Source organism: Schistocerca cancellata, chromosome 1 (genome assembly GCF_023864275.1).
Source record: "Schistocerca cancellata isolate TAMUIC-IGC-003103 chromosome 1, iqSchCanc2.1, whole genome shotgun sequence".
Lineage (NCBI taxonomy): Eukaryota > Metazoa > Arthropoda > Insecta > Orthoptera > Acrididae > Schistocerca > Schistocerca cancellata.
Window position 1 is genome coordinate 524,848,296 of NC_064626.1, and position 20,613 is coordinate 524,868,908.

The 20,613-nt window shown below is 45.9% G+C and overlaps 1 non-coding gene across 1 annotated transcript; it reads right to left on the minus strand.

Moving 5' to 3' along the window:
• Positions 1–468: 468 nt before the first annotated feature.
• Trnar-gcg (transfer RNA arginine (anticodon GCG)) lies at positions 469–542 on the minus strand. The gene has a single exon. It is a non-coding gene; the product is annotated as a tRNA-Arg (tRNA).
• Positions 543–20,613: the final 20,071 nt, after the last annotated feature.

The window sequence follows — 20,613 nt, forward strand, 5'->3', positions numbered from 1 at the left end:
AAGCATTAATTTCACTGCACACATTTCTGTTGGTCATATTGTATGCACAATACGTGAAAAAAAAGAGAACTGTTAGTGTTTGGACGTATGTTAATAATTCAGCAAGGGACTGATTAACAGCATTGCTGGATCTAAGGACAATTCAAAAAACTTTGTGAGTGCACATGTGGTGGTTTATGGACTTGCTATATTCTCCGCAAGACTCTTTGATGGTGATTGTGCACCTGCACAGACGCAACAGATGGCTGCTGACCGTCTCTGCAAGAACTACATTGGTTCTGCATCTTTGATGGCCCACCAATACCATTATTCCTACAAGGACTGCAGTCTACAAGGACTGCAGTGGGTCTGCACCTCTGGTGGCCCACCAATACCGTAATCTCTAACAGGACTACAGTGCCAGAATGAGATTTTCACTCTACAGCGGAGTGTGCGCTGATATGAAACTTCCTGGCAGATTAAAACTGTGTGCCCGACCGAGACTCGAACTCGGGACCTTTGCCTTCGCAGGCAAGTGCTCTACCAACTGAGCTACCGAAGCACAACTCACGCCCGGTCTCACAGCTTTACTTCTGCCAGTATCTCGTCTCCTACCTTCCAAACTTTACAGAAGCTCTCCTGCGAACCTTGCAGAACGGTCCCGAGTTCGAGTCTCGGTCGGGCACACAGTTTTAATCTGCCAGGAAGTTTCAGGACCACAGTAGTCTGCTCTGTGATGACCTACCTACCAATATTCTTCAACTTCGACTGACTGTGCCTGTCTTTCCGTTAGAAGGACAACACTACTTCTTCAAGACTGCATGGAAATCCACTACTTCTGTGTGCATTTTCTTTTAGTAATGAGACTTTGGAAAAAAACTGTAGTTACTATTGTGATAAATGATCATGACTGTCTTTATGAGAACAATTTTTGCTTTTGACCAACAGTGTATCAATAAGTGTGTGCATTTGATATCTTTGTTATTGTAACTATGAAAAATTAATTCAAAATGCTCTCGACTTGCTAAACACTAACACATGGAGAAACTTCCCTAAAATACATTCTTTTTTCTGATCAGTTTAGTGCACACGCTCTCACAGGAATGATCAAATACGAGTGATTCACATCGAAACTGATCGAAAAAAGAACAGTCTTTTTTTTTTAAATTTAAACGAACTTTGTTTTCCGAAATCACTTCTGCAGAATCTCTGTGCCTAAAGTTCTGTTCTAGAATAGGAAGCGATGTATTGTGTAAGACGATTCTGTAATCTTTTTTGAAACAAACAGATTAAAAATTTTGAAAAGGATTGCCGTAATGAAATTACTACGATGAGACTCACTATTTTTAATAACTCTGCATGACATACGCTATTTAAAAATATTCTGTACGATGAAATAAACTAACTTTTCAGCATCTGAACCCATACCGCCAGCGTCGTAGCCATACCTCAGACCTTTCACTACGATCGCTTGTTCGAAACAAAGCTAACGATATGGGTAAAGACAGTACGCTCAAATATCATAAATACCTGACACTGTCGACTGGAGAGCGATCAATTAATTCATCGTAAAGAAAGCTTTTGATGTGAAGCTATTTGTTGTCTCTGTCGCGCGTATGTACACTGGATTACCAATTTCGACAGGAATCAGATGCCACCTTCAGCTCGACAGAGTACAGATTATGAAAACATGTCGTGCGATGAACCACACGCTTTATTTCGTTGGTTCGAAAACAAACGTGCGGTTTATGGCCCGGTGTGATTCCATGATCAGTACTTTGTGGATCTGAAGATAGCTTCTTAGTCCTGTCGAAACCACTAATCCATTGGACAAACATGCGATCGAGGCAATAAGAAACGTTATATCAGCTTTCTTTACATTCATACGCTTTAAACTTCATCATCGATTTTCTCGGAAACTGGAGGTCGTTGCGTGGAAAGCCGTTAGGACACGTCCCTCAACAATATATCTGAAACTCGTCAAAATCCACAGCGAACAGGTCTGATGGTCTCCTTGTAAGGTGAAATGGCATGTGGTACACCATATACCCTTGAGGTGGCGCGAATACGGAATGATACATCGAAGTACGAAGTATGATTACAGTACTCCTGTCCAGAAAATTTTCGGGAAACCGACAAACCCACAATCGTTTAATTCTTCACAAAAAAGGAAAGAACAATCTCGGGCGAGATTTGAAGACAGGAGCTGTTACATTGATGATGTCACATAGCAGGAATGAGGAAACGGAGCGATGAAATCTTCTGACATCGCTTCAATCCCGCAAACGTCTACCGCGAAGCAAGTTGTTCAAACAAGTGCGGCGCTTGGCGGCAAATTGGCTGTGCCGGAGCCATCAGGAATAGGGGCGGCCGATCGGCTGCCTAACGGAGCGCATCGCCCTAACGGTCGATAAGGCAGGCCGGCCATTGTCCACGCTATTGGTCCTAATTACAGCTCCACCGTGCCTCCAGACCGTTCCGGGGGATTCTGGATGAAATAGCGATGGGGCGAAATTAATCAGGCAGCTGAGCAAATGGCCAACAATTACTTGGATTTCGGGTATGGTGCTATATGGAGCGTTAAGATCTGAAGCGAATCACGGCGAACTACCATACAAACATGTTTGAAACATTGACTTTAGCTGTAAAAAGTTACTCTCACTCTAAGGTCGTACAAGAATTGATATGGCCACTATGTTTCATTGGACTGCGATACAAGCGTTAAAGACGACAATAAAATTACTACACCACCTGTACGAATTGTATGAAGCATCTGATGTCTTACTTGATGAATATTGGTTACCACTCTTGATTGGTATACTGAAAGTTCATTTGCAATGTTTCATCAGTACCAATGTAGCCATTGGTTGTAAGTTATTTGTCTCTGTTTCCTGAATTTCTGGACAGGTACTCCTCCATACTTTACGGTGTAGCTCACTCCACTTGAAAAGCGGTAAGCCATCTGGTATGACCTTTTCATTTAATATAATAGCACTCTAATTAGAAGTCCACAGCTCGTAGTCTCGCGGTAGCTTTCTCGCTTCCCGAGCACGGGGTCCTGAGTTCGATTCCCAGCGGGGTCAGGGATTTTCACTTGCCTAGAGATGACTGGGTGTTGTTGTGTCGTCTTTATCACCATCATTCATTACCATTACGATCGGAGGAAGGCAATGGCAAACCACCTCCACTAGGACCTTGCGTAGTACGGCGCTGCGGGTCTCTCACATCGTCATATGTTCAAATGTTCAAACGTGTGTGAAATCTTATGGGACTCAACTGCTAAGGTCATCAGTCCCTAAGCTTACAAACTACTTAACCTAAATTATCCTAAGGACAAACACACGCACACCCATGCCTGAGGGAGGAATCGAACCTCCGCCAGGAGCAGCCGCACAGTCCATGACTGCAGCGCCTAAGACCGCTCGGCTAATCCCCCGCGGCTCTCGCATCGTCCCCTAAGCTCTGTTACAGAGTATGGGACTTCATCATCATCATCTACTTAGAGGATAGTGTGTTGTTGTTGTTGTCTTCAGTCCTGAGACTGGTTTGATGCAGCTCTCCATACTTCTCTATCCTGTGCGAGCTTCTTCATCTCCCAGTACTTACTGCAACCTACATCCTTCTGAATCTGCTTAGTGTATTCATCTCTTGTTCTCCCTCTACGATTTCTACCCTCCGCGCTGCCCTACAATGCTAAATTTGTGATCCCTTGATGCCTCAGAACATGTCCTACCAACCGGACCCTTCTTCTTGTCAAGTTGTGCCACAAACTCCTCTTCTTCCCAATTCTATTCAATACCACACCATTAGTTATGTGAACTACTCATCTAATCTTCAGCATTCTTCTGTAGAACCACATTTCGAAAGCTTCTATTCTCTTCTTGTCTAAACTATTTATCGTCCATGTTTCACTTCCATACATGGCTACACTCCATAACAATACTTTCAGAAACGACTTCCTGACACTTAAATCTCTACTCGATGTTAACAAATTTCTCTTCTTCACAAACGCTTCCCTTGCCATTGCCAGTCTACATTTTATATCCTCTCTACTTCGACCATCATCAGTTATCTTGCTCCCCAAATAGCAAAATTGCCGGCCGGTGTGGCCGTGCGGTTCTAAGCGCTTCAGTTTGGAACTGCGTGACCGCTACAGTCGCAGGTTCGAAACCTGTCTCGTGCATAGATGTGTGTGATGTCCTTAGGTTAGTTAGGTTTAAGTAGTTCTAAGTTCTAGGGGACTGATGACCTGAGACGTTAAGTCCCATAGTGCTCAGAGCCAGCAAAATAGCAAAACTCCTTTACTACTTTAAGTGTCTCATTTCCTAATCTAATTCCCTCAGCATCACCCGACTTAATTCGACTACATTCCATTATACTCGCTTTGCTTTTGTTGATGTTCATCTTATATCCTCCTTTCAAGACACTGTCCAATCCGTTCAACTGCTCTTCCAAGTCCTTTGCTGTCTCTGACAGAATTACAATGGCATCGGCGAACCTCATCATTTTTATTTTTTCTCCATGGACTTTAAAACCTACTCCGAATGTTTCTTTTGTTTCCTTTAATGCTTGCTCAATATACAGATTGAATAACATCGTGGACAGGCTAAAACCCTGTCTCACTCCCTTCGCAACCGCTGCTTCCCTTTCATGCCCCTCGACTCTTATAACTGCCATTTGGTTTCTGTACAAATTGTAAATAGCCTTTCGCTCCCTGTATTTTACCCCTGCCACCTTTAGAATTTGAAAGAGAGTATTCCAGTCAACATTGTCAAAAGCTCTCTCTAAGTCTAGAAATGCTAGAAACGTAGGTTTGCCTTTCCTTAATCTTTCTTCTAAGATAAGTCGTAAGGTCAGTATTCCCTCACGTGTTCCATTTCTGCGGAATCCAAACTGATCTTCCCCGAGATCAGCTTCTACCAGTTTTCCCATTCGTCTGTAAAGAATTCGCGTTAGTATTTTGCAGCTGTGACTTATTAAACTGATAGTTCGGATACTTTCACATCTGTCAACACCTGCTTTCTTTGGGATTGGAATTATTATATTCTTCTTGAAGTCTGAGGGTATTTTGCCTGTCTCATACATCTTGACCACCAGATGGTAGAGTTTTGTCAGGACTGGCTCTCCCAAGGCCATCAGTAGTTCTAATGGAATGTTGTCTACTCCCGGGGCCTTGTTTCGACTCAGGTCTTTCAGTGCTCTGTCAAACTCTTCACGCAGTATCGTATCTTCCATTTCATCTTCATCTACATCCTTTTCCATTTCCATATTATTGTCCTCAAGTGCATCGCCCTTGTATAGACCCTCTATATACTCCTTCCACCTTTCTGCTTTCCCTGCTTTGCTGAGAACTGGGTTTTCATATGTGCTCTTGATATTCATACAAATGGCTCTCTTTTCTCCAAAGGTCTCTTTAATTTTCCTGTAGGCAGTATCTATCTTACCGCTAGTGTGATAAGCCTCTACATCCTTACATTTGTCCTCTAGCCATCCCTGCTTAGCCATTTTGCACTTCCTGTCGTTCTCATTTTTGAGACGTTTGTATTCCATTTTGGCTGCTTCATTTACTGCGTTTTTATATTTTCTCCTTTCATCAATTAAATTCAATATTTCTTCTGTTACCCAAGGAGTTCTACTAGCCCTCGTCTTTTTACGTACTTGATCCTCTGCTGCCTTCACTACGTCATCCCTCAGAGCTACTTCTTCTTCTACTGTACTTCTTTCCCCCATTCCTGTCAATTGTTCCCTTATGTTCTCCCTGAAACTCTGTACAACCTCTGGTTTAGTCAGTTTGTCCACGTCCCATCTCCTTAAATTCCCACCTTTTTGCAGTTTCTTCAGTTTTAATCTACAGTTTATGACCAATAGATTGTGGTCAGAGTCCATATCTACCCCTGGAAAGTCTTACAATTTAAAACCTGATTCCTAAATCTCTTGCTTACCATTATATAATCTATCTGATGTCTTCTAGTATCTCCAGGATTCTTCCATGTATACAACCTTCTTTTATGATTCTTAAACCAAGTGTTAGCTATGATTATGTTCAGTGAAAAATTCTACCAGATGGCTTCCTCTTTCATTTCTCTCTCCCATTCCATATTCACCTACTATGTTTCCTTCTCTCCCTTTTCCTACTGTAGAATTTCAGTCACCCATGACTATTACATTTTCGCGTCCCTTCACTATCTGAATAATTTATTTTATATCATCATACGTTTCATCAATTTCTTCATCTGCAGAGCTAGTTGGCATATAAACTTGTACTACTGTAGTGGGCATGGACTTCGTGTCTATCTTGGCTACAATAAGTCGTTCACTATGCTGTTGGTAGTAACTAACCCGCACTCCTATTTTTTTATTCATTATTAAACCTACTCCTGCATTACCCCTATTTGATTTTGTATTTATAGCCCTGTATTCACCTGACCAAAAGTGTTGTTCCTCCTGCCACCGAACTTCACTAATTCCCACTACATCTAACTTCAACCTGTCCATTTCCCTTTTTAAATTTTCTAACCTACCTGCCCGATTAGGCTATCTGATATTCCACGCTCCGATCCGTAGAACGCCAGTTTTCTTTCTCATCGACGTCCTCTTGAGTAGTCCGCGCCCTGAGATCCGAATGGGAGACTATTTTACCTCCGGAATATTTTACCCAAGAGGACGCCATCATCATTTAACCATACAGTAAAGCTACATGCCCTCGGGAAAAATTACGGCTGTAGTTTCCCCTTGCTTTCAGCCGTTGGCAGTACCAGCACAGCAAGGCCGGTTTGGTTAGTGTTGCAAGGCGAGATCAGTCAATTATCCAGACTGTTGCCCCTGCAACTACTGAAAAGGCTGCTGCCCATCTTCAGGAACCACGCGTTTGTATTCCATGAACCATGGGCCTTGCCGTTGGTGGGGAGGCTTGCGTGCCTCAGCGATACAGATGGCCGTACCGTAGGTGCAACCACAACGGAGGGGTATCTGTTGAGAGGCCAGACAAACGTGTGGTTCCTGAAGAGGATAGTGACAGGGCGGAATAAGATGATAATATTTATAAAAACGAACTGTAGAGCAGTGTCTGCATGCACTGAATTCTAACTAACTTTAAATCTCAACTACATTTTACACTGAGCGGTTCGCCTTTTGTTTTAACTTTTGAGAGAGTGTGGGAACAGGGCAGAACGATGGGTCTGGATGAAGCACAGTAGTGTCCGATGTAATGAAAACAGCGGCTTCTGGGATCTGCATACGTAGGCAGCTTTAGGTGTTGTCTGCGTGAAAATATCGTCGCTGGATGAGGTACAAGGGGTTGCAGCTGTTTGCGTTTGTGAGCCACCTTCAGCCCTGCATCTCAGCAGAGATCAGTGAAGGAATGTTATCAGCTTGAGGTCGGCGGTTTCCTGTGCTCTGAATAGCGCCTTCAGCATTAAGTAATATGGTTTCCTACGGAAACGTGGCTTGCAGAAAAAAGAGCCTAATATCGGGTTCAATTTTTCACTTTCAAAGGACCTCTGATGGTAAGCTAGAAGCTGGTAGCGAAAACGCATGATTGGTAGAAATATTTGTGATGTCTTGAAGACGGAGCAAAAGTTGCAGTGTTTTTGAGAAAGAAGGGAGAACCGGTAAGCCATTGGCGTTTTAATGCAATGTTCTTTCTTGGCGGGCTGTTCGTTCAAGAAGGAATCACGCCATTGACTGGGTGAATGTTATTCAACGAGAGCTGGGCATGTCCTGTGTGGTGGGAAGAAAAGAGCAGGGTGCGTAATTTATCTAGAACTTAAGGAGTTGGTTGTGGGACAGAGACGCGGCCAGATGGGACAGGTACGGTTCTTAGCTGCTGATCGGGCCCCAGAGTTCGTGTTGGTGGAAGCATGACCCCTCGTCCTTTACCGCTAAGACACAAGGACGACGAAATCTTTCTGCACATCTCAAGCTGAATATTTACTTTAACCATTAGTAGCAGTAACGGCATTACAGGACAGCACCAAATTCACATTTATTCAGATCATTTTGATTATCTGTATAAGGTCCAGCATTGCTTTAGCAGATGCTTGCTTTCGTTAATCTGTCAGTCCAACAGTCACTGTATTCATTGAAATAAAAGCTCGTGAGAAATTTTAGAACTTCAGTTGCTTTTAAAGGGCAGGTTCTCATTTTTCCTTCAAATAACACTGAAAACCAGCAGGTTTTATAGGATACAGGTTCCGCCTTTTTGCCAAAATATTGTTTTTCTTTTTACCCAAACATGTTTCATCACTTCTGTGACACCATAAATGGATCTTTATTTACTGAAAACAGTGAAAAGTGAAAATATTTTAGCAAAGTGAGGCCTAAAGGAGGTTTTTGTTCGTTTTGCTTCTTAGCTTGATTTTACATTACATGCTTTTTCAGGGCCAACTATTTGGTGGCCAGCGTTGATAGCTCGTCATATGTGCACCAGACGATGTAAATGTAAACTTCATTGCCCAGTGAACACTTCCCTTGACTTTTAAAAAACGCGGCTAAAATTTTTTGCTTATATATTTGTTACTATTCACGCAAAACATTTTGACACGCTAAAATCACTTTTTTTAAAAATAAAATTTGCATTTACATCGTTTGCTACGCGGTAGGTAGGCATCAAACAAAATTTGGTACTGTACAAAATTATTAAAAATACCCACTGTTGGGGACCAATATCTATAATTGGAACATGAATTTTCAAATTTCTCAAATTCCTAAACAAAGAGACCGAATATTTCAGGTCATTACTCTTTCGGCAGGTTTGATTGTAATCATCACAAACTCGCTGACTAGTAGAGGAGAGCTCGTGGTGTATAATTGCTGACCACCATACTATGTACCAACGAGACTGGGTAACTTCTGTGCCCCACCACAGTGCGTGATGAGCGACACTGTTAATAGTGGTCCGACAATAGAGCGAAAACGTTAAGCCCCTTTGGTGCCACTTTAGAAGGAAAGCTATTTACCTGCACTGACTTACATTTTTCTACTTCTGTGGAATTTGTTTCTTTTTATGTTCGTATTCGAAGGACAGAAGGTTTTTTTAATTACATTATATTATGTTTATGTGGCGGAATGCCGTTAATGTGGGCACATCATCGTTTTAGCCTAATAAGACGGAGAAGGCGATATGAATAATGACAACTGTATAGAAATCATGTAAGCTCTCTTATGTGTTTTTAATAGTTCGTATGCTGGGGTTCAGAGGCAGAGATAAGGAACCGTTCAGGAATTTGCCTCTACGAATTCGAGAAATCGGCTGAAAAAAAAAACGAATATGTGGGGTGTGGGCGCCAGAACAATGGATGGTTACGTGTATCGCGATTTCAGTCTGGGAAAGACGTACTTCCTGTCACTCAAAGTAGCGCTTCACGGGTTAGGCCAAAGCAGGACGCCCTTCATTTCTATAGTGATCCAAATCATCACAAATCTAGGAGTACGGTGATCACGCTCTCATCGAAGTCACACACACAACACAGATACACTATGCAATCAAAAGTATCCGGACACCCCCAAAAACATACTTTTTTCATATTAGGTGCAATGTGCTGCCACCTACGTCCAGGTACTCCATATCAGAGACCTCAGTAGTCTTTAGACATCGTGAGACAGCAGAATGGGGCCCTCCGCGGAGCTCACGGACTTCGAACATGTTCAGGTGATTGGGTTTCACTTGTGTCACACGTCTGTACGCGAGATTTCCACACACCCAAACATCCCTAGGCCCACTGTTTCCGATGTGATAGTGAAGTGGAAACGTGAAGGGACACGTATAGCTCAAAAGCGTACAGGTCGACCTCGTCTGTTGACTGACAGAGACCGCCGACAGTCGAAGAGGGTCGTGATGTGTGATAGTCAGACATTTATCCATACCATCACACAGGAATTCCAAACTGCATCAGGATCCACTGCAAGTACTATGACAGTTAGGTGGCAGGCAAGGAAACTTTTATTTCATGGTCGAGCGGCTGCTCATAAGCCACACATCACGCCGGTTAATGACAAACTACGCCTGGTTTGGTGAGAGGAGCGATTGGACGATTGAACAGTGGAAAAACGTTGTGTGGAGTGACGAATCACCTGTGTGGGTATGGCGAACGCCCGGTGAACGTCATCTGCCAGCATATGCAGTGCCAACAGTAAAATTCGGAGGCGGTGGTGTTGTGGTGTGGTCGTGTCTTTCATGGGTGGGCTTGTTTTGCGTGGCACTATCACAGCACGGGCCTAAATTTATGTTTTAAGCACCTTCTTGCTTCCCACTGTTGAAGAGCAAATCGGGGATGGCGATTGCTTCTTTCAAAACTACAGAGCACCTGTTCATAATGCATTGCCTGTGGCGGATTGGTTACACGGCAATAACATCCCTGTAATGGAGTGGCCTACACACAATCCTGACCTGAACCCTATAGAACACCTTTTGGATGTTTTGGCCTTCGTGCAAGGCCTCACCGACAGACATCGATACCTTTCCTCAGTCCAGTACTCCATGTAGAACGGGCTGCCATTCTCCAAGAATCCTTCCATCACCTTTTTGAACGTATGCCTGCGAGAGTGAAAGCTGTCATCAAGACTAAGGGTGGATCAACACCATATTGAATTCCAGCATTACCAAAGGAGGGCGTCACGAACTTGTAAGACATTTTCAGCCAGGTGTCCGGATACTTTTGATCACATAGTGTACATATTTGGCACACTTGGCTGGAACGTAACATAGCATTTGATTATACTGTATGGAAGTAAGTTACCGCATTCCAGTTGTGATTTCCCGCGCCTAGTACGTAAAGTTCGCGGCACGTTACTCAGGGCCAGCCTCTTTGGCCGAACGGTTCTACGTGTTTCAGTCCGGAACCGCGCTGCTGCTACGGTCGCAGGTTCGAATCCTGCCTCGGACATGGATGTGTGTTCTGTCCTTTGGTTGGTTAGGTTTAAGTAGTTCCTAATTCTAGGGGACTGATGTTAAGTCGCGTAGTGCTTAGAGCCATTTGAAGGTTACTCAGGCAGGGCTGTAGCTGTGTTCGTGGCTTAGGTGAAATTAAGGAGAATACGATTCTGATGGTTGTTATGATAAACCCTCTGTGTGCATACAGGGAGGCACGTATTGTATCTAGCTACTGAAGTTCTCAATGCTGATCAAATGCGCGTCGAATACTGCGCTAAAAAAGGAGAAAATAGAGGAAGTATTTGCCGAGAAGTAAAAAAGGAGAGAATAGAGGAAGTATTTGCCGAGAAGTAGCGCTCCTCTGACGCAAACTGCGGTGATGAAAGCCTTGACCCTTGCAATACCAAGAATTCGTAAAAAGAATAATTATTTTTCAGAATTTTAATACACAAAGTAACTAACTAGATTACAATATTTTTAAAAGGCAGGCATAAAGTACCCCCTCACCTTGGTATTGCGACCTGGTTCTGCCACGGTGACTCAGCCGGCATTGCAACGGAAGCGGTGATGATCGCCATTTGCTGAACCAAAGAAGGATAGTATTCTCGGGCGAGTGTGATAGTTGGGGGGGGGGGGGGGGCGGGGGAACTGGTAGTGCTGCGAAGCCCGGTCACCAGGCCGACGCCGATATCATTCAACATGTGAGAACCTGGAACGAGTGCGGTATCATTTTGAACATTGTCCATACTTTCAGTACGGCGACGTCCACAAACATTACGAAAGTGCGACATTCATCGAACTACTTGCTAGATGATTTGAAGTTTCATCCGCAAAAACTGAAGATGGTTTAATAGTTGAGAGACATTGATTGGTAAAACAAACTCGTCAAGTGCCCTGACATGCTTGCAATGCTTAACTGAGAACCACAGTTTCTCCAACAACTGCTGATATCCGAAGAGGCAAAATTTTTTGACGTATGCTCCGCAAAGGGCATGCGTGTGACTATTGGTCCCGATACTTTTAAGATAACTGATACGGCAAAATTTTGCAGAATATGCTCATTCTGGAATTTCATACGAGTGAGTTTACTGAAAAATATTTGGTTTCAGCAGGACAGTGCAACGACACACAAAGCAAGCCGAAGTATGTGTAAAATCCGACAAAAGTTGAAAAAAGAAAAAGAAAGGAAGATTATGTTTCACGACCCGTCGATATCGAAGTCATTAGCGACGAAGGACAATCTCGGAAAGGATCAAGGACGGGGAAAGGAACTGCTGTGCACTTTAAAAGATCCTGGCAATTGCCTGTAGGGATTTAGGAAAACCCCAGAAAACGTAAATCTGGATGGTTGGACGTGCATTTGAACCGCTGGCCTCCATCATGAGAGTCCAGAAACATTTTCAAGCCGCGTGATATCCCACTTTGGCGATGTGACGTGGCCGTCACATTTCCCAGACGCAACAACTCCGGATTACTTTCTTTTGGGTCACGTGAAGGAAATGGTTTTTGCCAGTCACTTGACAATTGACGAACTTTGATATTCGCCGTGAACTAAGTGGCATTACGTGGGCTACATTAAGACTTTTTGTGGAGGGCTTCCCGCGACGCCATCAACAGTGCATCTAGACGAAACGGAGGACATTTGGAGGTGTAGGGAAGGTGTAGGGAAGTCTGCCGATATGTGTCACCTACTGTAGTACTGTCAATTTATGTACTCCTATTTCACAACTGTATTAAGTAAGTACATTCGTTCACCATGTTTCTGTTATCGTTTGAAGTTGGTAGGTAAAACACGAGACGCCCTGTAGTATGAATAGATAACCGTCAGTAAGCAGTGCTCTCTGCTCCAAAATGTTTTTGTTTTGCATGGTGGTATTCCGGTTGCTATTATTTATCGACTGTCATTTTGTATTTGTTAATCACTCTTACTATTTGATTACAGTTTGTCATTTGGAGACAGTGAGTGAAGCAATGAACGCTAGAAAATGAAATGGCAAGTGGAGAAATGGGTATATTTCCGACATATTCTTCTGCTTGAGTGCAGTAGAGGTGTGACACCAGCGCAGGCATCCAGAACCATTTGCGCCCTTTTTGGGGATAATACCATGGTTTTCTCGTATTAAGGAGGATCGTTATGACATTAGTGACTCTCCACGTTCAGGAAGATCTTCGGAGTTTGATGAAGATGGTTTAAACGAACGAGGGCTATGAAGAAAGTAGGGAACGTTTCTGTCTGACGCCTCTAAGCGCGCGCCGATCGCGTATGTTTTGGTATGTGCGTGCTCGGAAGCTCAGCCGGCATCCATCCGTGACAGCGGGAACGTCTATGCGCGTCTTGTTTTTTCGATATTCGAATTTGAAACGTGCGCTGCAATCGAAAATCCCGCCAGTTGTGAGGTGCGGTCTGTGATACGGTTTTTGTTAACAAAAAACCTAAAACCTATAGAAGTTTATCGTGAATCGTGCGAAGTGTACCGAAACAGCGTTATGAGCACATGTTCCGTCCGGAAATGGTGCATTTGGTTTAAAAATAGCAGAGCCAGCGTTCATGATGAAGAGAAGAGTGGACGCCCGAGCATTGTGACTGAAGATCTTGTCACTAAAGTTGATGAAACGATTCGTGAAAACCGTCGCTTCACAATAACGGAGCTTCCGCTTTCTCTTCCATAAGTTTCAAAACAAATGCCGTGGAAAGCTGAGGTCCAAAATTTTGTTTTTGCATGACAATGCCCAACCTCACACGGCAAACCGCACTAAAGAACTCCTTAATTCATTCAAAAGGGAAATATTCCCTCATCTGCCCTAGAGCCCCGATCTTGCACCAAGCGAACTCCACTTGTTTCCCAAGATGAATAACTGGCTTGCAACGCAGCGCTTTGAATTCCAGGCAGGCGTGACTCGCTGGCTGAAGTCTCAGGCGGCAGAATTTTACGACGACGGTCTTCCAAAGCCTGTCCACCGCTATGATAAGTGCCTCAGTGTGTTTGCTGACTACGTGGAAAAGTCGCTCTTTCAGATGTACATAATAAAATATATTTTTTGTACGTAGTTTTCTTAATGCCAAAACGATCCCTACTTTATGAAAGCCCTCGTACTAATCCACAGCGAGTGTACTCGAGCTTTGCTGAACTGTTATCATTGTTACAGCATGTGACATCTGCGTACAGCGGGGAAAATCCAAAAATTAAGTCTATGGGTACCGTAATCTCTAAGTCAAAACCACAAATATCATCCAGCCGGTGGCCAAGCGGTTCAAGGCGCTTCAGTCTGGAACCGAGAGATCGCTACGATCGCAGGTTCCAACCCTGCCTCAGCAGTTAAGTCTTATAGTGCTCAGAGCCATTTGAACCATTCTGAACCAAAAATATCAGTACGTGGCCATATGTGTATCTCTGCTTACTCCTCATCAACTGCCTCGTGAACAACACCAACTATTCCTAACCTCTACCGTTACTGGTGGCGAGAAATGGTGTCTTTATGTTAATATTTGGAAAATAAAGGAATAGTTGAGCCCAAACAAAGCATCTCCCCGTACAATGACCTGCATGCATCCACAAAAGGTAATGTTATGCATCTGATGGAACAGCGTAACCACCATATTCACATGACCCTGCACCCTCAGATTTTAACCTTTCCTGCTCTCCATCGAACAACCTTCAAGGAACTTCCTTTTCGGATGAAAATTCGCTCAGAATATGGCTCGACGAGTCCTTCGCCTCAAAATCACGTGGTTTCTTCAGTGGCGGAACAGTGGCAGACTATTGTAAATAGTGAAGGAGCATATGTCATTGATGACTGAAGTCTCTGTTATGTGTACCGGTTGTATTTATTGAACTTATGAAGAAACGCTTATGCACCAACCAAATATAAGCAGTCCGACAGTACATTATGGATTCAGCCGCTGGTGGGCTCGTGCGGTAGTAGCAGCCGGCCCCGGTTGGTTCCCAGTTCAGTTCCCGCAGGAAGTGCTCTACTGTCGGGCGTTAGTTGGAGGGTGAGCGCTGGATGAACTCCTTTCTGGTGGTCTGAGACTGGACCGATTATTACAGTCGATTCGCTTCCAAAAAGAGGCCGAGGTGCGCGCCATTCGCCTTTGAGGCGTTTACCTTTGAAGCTGCGCGGCGTGTCTGTGCGGTGGGAACGAAATATTTGTTTGTAGAGAGTCCCCCGTCGCCCGCCGCCGGTGAACTGCCTGGCGCTCCCTACGTGGCTTTCAGGAAGACGGCGGCCTCGGTGGCTGGTGTTTACACAAGTCTGCGGCGGCTGCCTGGTGGGCGACTACGATGGAAATGGCTTCCTCCTCTGGCGCTCAGTCGCGGGATCACATTCGTGGAGCGGGCGAGGCGGATATTTTCCCACGTAGGTTTCTTTCATCTCATCCTGTCTTTCCCACTGAGGTAGTTAATGTTTTATTTTCATTTTCTGCTCTTCAGTACATTGTGATAAATATTAGTAAGTGCTTCTCATAGACATGCTACCTGTTTTGTATTTGCCATCATCGGGTTCGAAGACTGCCTATTTTTATACTTTTATTTCGTCAGGAATTTTGTTTCCAGTCTAATGCTCACCATATCCGTAGTGTTTACAAGTGTTCTCCGGTAAATTTGTCCGCCCCGATAGCTGAGCAGTAGTTGGCCTTCGGCTGTGCTGCGGTGAGGACGCGCTGTTTGTGTTTCCTGCCACGGAGCGAGCGCTCGTGTTGTTTACATCGTACTCGTCCGTTTCGCGAGCGCCGTACTCAGCATATAGATCACTCAAATTTATGTTCCGCAAAGAACTTGCACGGCCCAAAGTAATCGAAGTCGAACGATTTCTACGAGAAGAAGTAAAAATCCCGACGACCGACATTCTCGGCATTCACTTGTCCATTGTGAGTAGTATCGTATATGTCAAGATCATCAACACCGCAACATGTGAACGGATCCTTAGGCAAACGAAACAGGACCTCCGTTTCTGCCACGTTGATGGCAATGTGGGGAGTGTGCACGGTGATTATTCTCGCATGGGACTTCGCACTACCAGACTTTTCGAACTTCCTTTCGAACTACCGGCGGAGGACGTCGTGACAGCGCTGCGCCCCTACGGCACGATGCATGATCATATTGCGGAAAAATGGACGCAATTCCAGACATATCCTGTACTAAACGGAGTCCGCCAGATCAGAATAGAACTTAAAAGACATGTACCTTCATATCTGAATATCGGTGGCTGCCGTGCCATCGTCATCTACGATGGGCAACCGAAGACCTGCTCTGGTTGTGGGAAGGAGGGACACCTCAGATCCGAATGTATCCAACGTCGCATCACTCAACTGCCGCCGGCTGACGCGGACCCGCCATCGCAGCTGACGCTGCTTATACAGCAGCCCTCACGACAGCTACCACTTCACCACGACAGCCGACATCCGGTCGCGGCTCTATTCTCCAATACAGGGCGATGACGACACACCCGTTCCACAAGCTACGGATTCAACTCCGATGCCGCCGCCCCCGTCGACGGATAACAAGATACATGACGATAGCATGGCCGTAGCTTGGCTGCCTTTGTACCGGAACGTCGTGAATATTTGCCATCGTCTGACACAGAAGGACACACCAGGAAGCAACGCTCTCCGAAGCGACGGAAGCAGAGTCGTAGAGCAACTTCCGAACGGGATGCGACGACGTTACCACAGAGGCAGCCGCCATTTGCTGCAGTGTGGCACCACCGAACGGAACTGAGGACAAACCACACATATCTACAGTGGCGAAATCGGATGCCGATATACAGGACAGATGCTGCCCACCACCTTCTGGAGTGCAAGCACCCATGCCGTGTCCTGAGAATGCTAGGGAAGCCGATCTTGCTTTGAGTTCCCTGACGTGGGTGGATGACCCGACGACGATGGCACCATGCAAGTTACGCCAACAGGGCCCACGCCATTGGCGCCGGCTCTCTAGAAAGGAGGTTTGGGGGGGGGGGGGGGGGATGCGGAGGTGTCAATACAGTCAGAAGCTTCATAGGTAATTCCAGTCTTAATGGATAACTTACCACCTGCAGTTCGGCAACAAGCTTATCGTATCGCCACGCTTAACCTCAACACAATACGAACGGCAGTGAAGATCCAGTTGCTGCGTGAGATGCTTCGCTCTTCGGATGTTGACATTGCCCTGTTGCAAGAAATGTATATGGCGGCCCTCCCCGTCTTCTACAGTTATGTGATATATGTGTCACCGGCGGACCGAAATGGCAGCGGTACGGCAATACTAGTGCGCGACGGAATTTCAATCGAAGAGTGACTTACCTTCCGTCAGGAAGGGGGCTAGCGATCACAACACTGGGCACGCGCATCATTAACATTTACGCTCCATCAGGAACTGACCAACGCCGCGAACGATCGCTGTTCTACTCGGAGGATAGTGCCCCCCTATTTATCAGTCGCTTAGATCAATATAACTAAGGCGGCGACTTTAACTGTGTGCTCCACCCCAAAGACCAAGGCCCACATTTCTCGACTTGTCAAGAACTTCGGCTCCTGGTTCGAGAACTGCTTCACACCGACACGTGGGAGACAACTCATGGTGACCGTCCCGGGCCGACATACCTTACTAGTCACTCAGCCAGTCGCCTAGTCCGCATTTATGTCTCACGAGCTCTAGCGCCGGGAGTATTGGACGTCGAACGATGGCCGCTTGCCTTCTCCGATCATAGCGCTTTCATATGCACACTCACTCTACAGCAGCAGTGGATATGGCGCAGCCGAGGACCCTGGAAGCTGAATGTGGCACATCTTCAAGCCCCGGAATGCTGCAAGATTATCGCAAACACATGGATGGATTGCGAACGTCGTCTTCCCCGATACCCTATGTGCAAAACCAGCGTTTCGGTGTGTGCTAACACAATTCGGAAAAGATATCACAGCGTGGCATCGTCACACACTTGACTTCTATTACACGATGCTCCGCGAACTCGCCAGCCAACCACCGTCTCCAAACCGACAAATGGAAAGCCGCCGAATTAAAGGTAAAATATTGTCTCTTACGAGAAAACGTTTGGTGGGGGTCGTCGTGCGATCGTGACGTCAAGACCGAGCGGAAGGAGAAAACCCGTCTATGCATCACATCGTGCTCGACAGCCGCCGACGCCGACAGCAGCTGATCACGGACCTCGTATTGCCAGGTGGTAGGGTCGTAATGACTCAGGCGGCTGTTACAGAAGCCTTTGCAGATCACTATCGCCAGTTTTACGACGAGTTGAATACAGAGGAAGCGGACGATCACGACATACTGCAGCACGTGTTGCACACCCTCGACAATGCAGCAGCGGTGACGCTGTTAGCTGAACTTACACGGGACGACATCGAGGACGCGCTTAACAAGGGAGCACTCAACAAATCTCCAGGTCCAGACGGACTGCAGCTCGAGTTTTATCGGACTTTCCGCGATCTAATGATGCCACGTGGCACCTGAATTCGTGAAAGGTCTCCTCATACCGATACACAACCCTTCCAGAGGTGGGACGGTCGAGGACTACAGGCCAATTACAATGCTCAACTCGAGCTATAAAATCTTCGCCCGACTACTCGCTAGCCGCATAAAGAAGGCTCTGCCTCTACTTCTCTCCATGGAGCAAACGACACAGGGTGGAGTGACCAACATGCGTACGGCAACCAGCGAATGCAGGGGTTTAATAGCCATCGTCACATCCTGTCGCCTTCGAGCTGCTCTGATCTCCATTGATTTCGACCACGCCTTCGACAGAGTTCACTACAAGTGTCCGTTATTGCCCGCATGGGCTTCCCGCCTGACTTTCTCGACGTCTTTCAGTGCCTTTTCCGTGGAGCTGCATCCCGTGTACTGGTGAATGGACGGATTGCGAGTCCCTTTCCGATCCGACGGTCAGTTCGCCAAGGATGCCCACTCTCCATGATCCTTCACGCGATCGCACTCGAACCACTTGTCGGAGGGTTGCAAAACAGGCTCTCGGGCATGTCATTGAGGGATCACACCTTTAACTGCAGGATATATGCTGATGACCTTCTATTACTTGTCCGATCTGGTGACGAGGTACGCTCGGTGATACAATGGATGAATCATATGGATTGGCAGCGGGCAGCCTCATGAATGTGGCCAAGTCGGCAGCGATGCCCATTGGGAGAGGTCTACAGGAGGACGCTTTAGCCTCACTCCCACTAGTCAACAAGATCCCGTTCTTGGGGATAACATTTACACAGGATGTGCGCCGCACGGCTACCATGAACTATGCACGATTACTACAGGCAATACGCACAGACGTTCGCCGGAACCTACTTCGACCGATGGACCTCCTACAGCGTGTGGAATACCTCAACCTTCACGTGGCGACTAAGATGATCCACATGGCTCAGGTCTTACCGATATCGACAGCGATGGCACACAGACTGCAAGCAGCGTTAAGATATTACCTTACCGCCAGACACCCATTCAAAGTCCGCTACGAAACACTCACCCTCCCTCCGCGTGATGGCGGACTGGGACTTGTAAATGTACGAGCGAGAGCTACAGCGTTATACATGTGCACAATGATGAAATTGTGGACCCACGAAGATGCTTCCCTTACGGGACGTCCGTTAGAGGAATTGCTGCCGGCGTCTCTTCTGGCACCTGTCACGATTGCGCACATTACACCCTCACTCTCGCACCTCTCGGCATTTATTCTTGAGTATAGTTACGTGCACTCAGACCTCCCCAACACTCGCACTCCCAATGCGAGAGACGTTTACAGGCTGCTGCTAAAGTCCATTCCTCGCAATGTGATTGAGAGGAAGAGCCATACGACCGTATGGCCTGCAGTGTGGAGAGCCGTCCAGAAGCCGTTTCTCCCCACGCGGGTGCGAGCCGCGTGGTACCAGGTGGTGAACGGGAAGGTTGTAACACGACAAAGGCTGCACGCTATTGGGATGACGGATTCCCCGCTTTGCCCACGTTGCCACCTCGTGGATATTGACGAACACCGTTTCACATGTGGATCGGCGTTAGAGGTATGGCTGCTAGTGCAGAAGATCCTCGCCTGCTACCTACGTATCGCGCCTCGCACAATTGAGCCACGGCTCCTCCTTTGTCCAGAGGATGCTTATTTCCCACCTGAGAAGACTCAAGGTCTCACATGGTTTAAAGGCATGTCCATATACTACCTATTCGAGATGATGAGCAGATGTTACTTGATTACTGGCAATTTCTCCAGGACAATCATAGCACACTTGAGTGTACACACCGATGCCGACAACTATTTGCGAACTATTTGCGCAGTGTCTTCGATAACCCCCCCTCATAGTTGGGGAGTACCGGGCAGAGGATGACCGCCGTCTTGGAGCTCCATACGCTGCGAAATGTTTTATCAATCTGGAACATGGAATCTCTATGCAGATGGGCCATGCACATGGAATGGCGGGCGGGATGTGGTTACATTTTTTCCTTTCTTTATTATCTGTCATCATACTATTAGTTTCAAAATTTATTTCATAGTTTAGAAGGAACTTGTGTTCTGTTGTTGCTACGGATGTACATTTTAATTTTGTTTGTCGTCACTGAAAGACACTTTTTTCCATACAAAAAAAGTTGATAGAGAAAAAATTTACAAACAAAAGAGGAAAAAACAAAAAAAATAAAATAAAAAAAACAAAAAGAGAAAAAAGTTGGTAGAGCACATGCCAGCGAAAAAAAGTTAAAAAAATGTGGTCAGCGTGACGGACTGCCGTCCTAAGGGGCCCGGGTTCAATTGCCGGCTGGGTGAGGGATTTTTCTCCG